Source organism: Aptenodytes forsteri, unplaced genomic scaffold (genome assembly GCF_000699145.1).
Source record: "Aptenodytes forsteri isolate BGI_AS27 unplaced genomic scaffold, ASM69914v1 Scaffold382, whole genome shotgun sequence".
NCBI classification, from domain to species: Eukaryota; Metazoa; Chordata; class Aves; order Sphenisciformes; family Spheniscidae; genus Aptenodytes; species Aptenodytes forsteri.
In genome coordinates, this window is record NW_008794625.1 from 21,527 (window position 1) to 26,224 (window position 4,698).

Here is a 4,698-nt window from a genome sequence, read left to right on the forward strand (position 1 = left end):
GTGTTGCTTGAGCACACTGAGGAGTTTTAAGGTGTTGGTGGCTCAGTTATTGGTCTTACCCAGGACACCCTTGCCTGTGGTGTGGGTGCAGCAGCATCTGCAGCCTCTGGGTGTTTGTGTCACTGCTGACTTGCTGTGTGGTCCTGGCTGGTGGTTGTAGTCCCCAGTCTGGTGGTTTCTGATCAGTCTCATGTGGCTGTCTAACATCTTTCCCTTAATTTCTTCCCTAGGCTAAAGAACTCGATTAAAAGGGAGATGGTAGCATGAAGAATTGCGTGCAGAGCATGGATATGCTCCTCGTGGTGGCATCTCCTACAGATCTTACCTGGCAATCTGCTTCTGCCTAGAACGGTTTGACAGGAACCACTGTGGACGGTGAAGGAACCTGGAGATGAAGGTGATGACTATGACTCTTTCTCTTCTTTTCCCTGCCCCTCTTTTCCCTTTCACATGCCTACAGCAAGAGTATGGGTTCTGTGGGCGTGACGAGGCCACATACATTCAGAGGCACTGCTGTTTGCACTGGGTCTGTCTCATGCTGCATGCAGAGTTGGGAGGACAGTAAAGAAAACAGGAAGGGTTTTCTGCCATTGCCCTTACAACTATCCTGTATTTCTCTTTTAAAGCAAAATAAAACATTCTGCTTCTTATGGGAGCCCTTGTAGATGTTGATATGTATTGGTTATGCCCCAGAGATACATGTCTAAGATCGAGTGAGTATTCTGAGTTGCATAAAATTAATACAAGATGTGTGCTGGGGCTCAATTTGGTTAGGGTTTTCCCCAGAAACCCTCTGGGGATATTGCTGGTGGTACTAGGTTAGAGTAATTAGCCAGCTGCTTTCACAGCTGACCTCTGCTGAACATGCCTGAAGTGCTTTTGTTGGTGGTGCCACTACTTTTCCTTTCTGTCACTCTTCCCTGCTGGCATCCTGCCCCTTATCACAGTGCTGCAAGCCTTCAGCAGCTGCCTCCTGGGATGATGAGCTAGTCCAAAAGATCCATATCGCGTATTGAATATTCCTAGAGAATATAGAGCTCTGTGCTTCAGCTTTGGCCTGATTAGTCCAATAATTGTGTGAATGCTGCTACCCTTTGGCATACAATTAGTGTACACCATAAGGTTTTGATCATGCAAAGCAAGACTCTTGGGCAGCCTGAGCCATTGCAGTGACTGGGGAAGGTGGTGATGCTGGGACCCCCACTTTTCTCTTGCGCATGGGAAAGCTAACTTGGTAGGGGGCATTTTTAGAGGTGAGTGCGAATATAAGGATTGGGTTTATGCCTGTTTTCATGTGTGAAGAAGGTTTGGGAGGATCTCGTTGTATAGCTGCTTCTTCAAATCCTTAACTTGCTGGCATCAAGAGTGCCAGATGTTGCTCTCCACTTCCTCCTCTGCTGGAAACATGCTAACCTCCTCTCCTCCACTTAAAACCTGAATCTTTAATACTGAAAATGCACCACCCTTTCTTCCTTTCTGGCCAGGGAACACTTCTTCCTTCCAGTGTTGTATTACCTTCTCCCTCCCAGTGTTGTACTACCTTTAGCATTGCAAACTGAAACACTTGGGCTGGGGTGGTGGAGCTCCAACAGCCTGCCTACCTGGGGGCTGCTGGATTTCCATCCCCAAAGAGGGCAGAGAGCAGCCAAAATTTGCACGGATGTCAAGATGGAGCGGTATGGGGCCTGGGGAGCATTGGCAGAAGTGGCAATGTACTGCTGGAGGTAGGTGAGTGGAAAAGAAAGGGCGTGGCACATTGCCTTGGGCATCTTTGGCAGCTGCTCTTTTCATGGGGAAAGAAGGAAACTAAGCTGGAGACAGCTTGACTTCTGCTTAGGTGGGATTTAGGTATAGAATAGAGGATCAAAAAAGCAGGTCAGCCATGGAGGTCTGCCCCTGTAAAACTTTTTTTTTTAAACAAAGGGGTTTTTTTAGTTTTGTTTTTCTTCCTTGTTCCTCTGTGGAAATCCTCTACTCGCTGGACAAAGACGTGTCTTGGGGTGTGACCTCGGGTGGGCTGGTGAGATAGCAGGATCTTGTGTAGACATGGGAGTCATCCTCTCTCGGGAGATGTGGGAGCGCGGGGTAGCTCTGTGTGCATGTGCAAAGTACAGATATGCAGCAGTGACTGATTACTATTATTTTGGCCTTGGATGGTAGTCTTCAGGACAGCTGAAATCTAAGGCCAAGCCAACCTCTCAAGCATAGGTTCACTTTTAGTGCAGAGATACTCCTTCTCTTATCATGCTTTGATAACACTGAACTGGAGTTACCTTCCATTTGTGCCAGGACAAAATCTTTAGCCCCTTTTTAAGCACTCAGAAGTCTTCCTGTTGAACAGCCAAACCCAATCCCCTGTTACTAAATACGGTTTCAGCAGACTGGGCTGAAAGTCTAGACTGGTTAGGCCTAGCTTGTAATATGCGAAGGCTGGTGGGGGAGTTGAATATTTGAAAACCAGCAAAATGATCAGCAGTTACGCTGTTTAATATGTTAGTATCTGAAATGGAAAAGGGCCTTTTCTTTTTCCTCCTTTGGGCACATCTGAAATAGGGAATTAAAACTAAAAACAGGAACACACCTCCCCTTCAACCCCAGTGCTCCATGTAGCTGTGTGGGAGCCTCTGACTCCTGCTCCTTTAGAAAGTGGCTTGTGGCTGAGCAGAGCCTGCCCACTGGAGAAGAGGGGCTGTTGATGTGTTGGGTCTAGATGGTCGAAGGCGGAGGAGAGAAGGACAGGGATGTGCTTTGGTGTGTTGTGTCCAGGTTTAGCAATGGTTCTCCAAGGTGGGTGTCCAGACCAGTGGCGCATGCTCAGCAAAACCTTGGACCACATACTAAAATACAGTTCCCTTTAATGATAATAGGATGATGCATATGTAATCCTATTGTGTAAGATTAACAGAGTAATTCTGTGTACTTGATGCTGAAGTGTGATGCCAGCCCATCTGCTTGTTTTTGCTGCAGTTTTGCATGTGCTTTAGAGAGAGCTCCACCAGCGCTATTGGTTTGGGGCAGCTTTCTCTATCAGGAGTTGGCTGTTGGTGTGTGTAGCTCTGTGGCTGCTCTGGTGTCAGCCTGTTTCCGTATATTCAAGGCTTCTGCTGTCTTACATGCAGAGGTCCATGCTGCGGTACACTATGGCAGAAGACACCCATCTCAGACATTGTTTTGCACTTGAAGCATCCTGTGGGACTCATGCATCAGCTCTGAAACATCTTGGTGAGCAGAGGACACGAGCCCAGAACAGACACTTCACGCAGGGGATCCGGGGGAGATGGGAGAAAAGCTGACCAAAAATGCAGATAAGGAAAGGACTTTGAACAAGGAAGGTTTGTGGAGAGTGGGAGGGGAGGGCTGGATGTGGGTATACAGATCTCACCAAGGCAGGAGGGCAGCTGCCTGCCACTGCACTGTGGAGAAAGGCCATGGAAATTAGGGCATCCCCTCCTGTGGTGCTGATGCTGGAAGGGGTGTGAAGGGCCTTAGGGATGATTTCCCATGAGGAAGAGGAAAGTCTTGGAGATGCAGACACAGTAGGAAGGCACCCAGTTCCTCACGGGTAGCATGTATATCCATCTCCAGCCCTTGGGGCCCCCCCCCACGCAGTGCTGTGGGGACTACTTAAAAATAGCTTTTTTAAGTACCGCTGTCAGAGGAGCGGTTTTGCCAAGCGCTAACCACCAGTGCTGCCATGTGAGTGATCAGATAGTGCAGAGCACAGCGCTTTCATCTTCCCTGGCAGCAGTGGCGCCCTGGTGAAGTCAAAGGGCTCGGGGGAGCCAGTGCCTCTAGACAAGTCATGGGAAATTTCTGCTCAGCTTCCCTGTTCTCACACAAATGGTTTTTCACCTCTTTGGGCTGTAATCTGCCAAGATGTCTGAAAGAGCTCTGCTGTTTGGTCAGCTTGTAAAGACCTCCCAAAAAGGGCAAAGGAGATTAGCTGCAAGTGTGCTCATTTCTGAAGCACTGATGCTCCATCCTATTTGAGATGGCTACAGATAAAGCCTTATGGAGATCCAGACAAGACAAGGCTTTATGCACAACCCAAAGTGAGAGGAACCTAAAAACTGGGCCAGGCTTATAATTTTTACCCCTGTAGTTTGGGAAAAAACCTGAAAATTATTCTTCCTAACAGACTTCAGAAAATATTCATCAAACTGATGCATTTTTTTAACTAGTGATTTCTATATTTAATAGAATCATAGAATCATTAAGGTTGGAAAAGACCTCTAAGATCGAGTCCAACCGTCAACCCAACACCACCATGCCCACTAAACCATGTCCCTAAGCACCTCATCTACACGTCTTTTAAATACCTCCAGGGATGGTGACTCAACCACTCCCCTGGCCAGCCTGTTCCAATGTTTAAACACTCAGTAAAGAAATTTTTCCTCATGTTCAGTCTAAACCTCCCCTGGCACAACTTGAGGCCATTTCCTCTCATCCTATCACTTGTTACTTGGGAGAAGAGACCGACCCCCACCTTGCTACAACCTCCTTTCAGGTAGTTGTAGAGCGCGATGTCTCCCCTGAGCCTCTTCCTCTCCAGGCTAAACAATCCCAGTTCCCTCAGCTGCTTCTCATAAGACTTGTTCTCCAGACCCTTCACCAGCCTCGTTGCCCTTCTCTGGACATGCTCCAGCACCTCAACGTCCTTCTTGTAGTGGGGGGCCCAAAACTGAACACAGTATTCGA

At 47.9% G+C, this 4,698-nt stretch overlaps 1 protein-coding gene across 1 annotated transcript in view; it reads left to right on the plus strand.

The window, feature by feature from the left end:
* The first annotated feature begins 241 nt into the window (after nt 1–241).
* The window catches only part of ST6GAL1 (ST6 beta-galactoside alpha-2,6-sialyltransferase 1), a 34,525-nt gene continuing 30,068 nt past the window's right edge, over nt 242–4,698 (plus strand). Inside the window, exon 1 of the mRNA XM_009273332.2 lies at nt 242–397. The gene's annotated coding sequence lies outside the window, so the exon portion shown is untranslated. The remainder of the gene's footprint in view (nt 398–4,698) is intronic.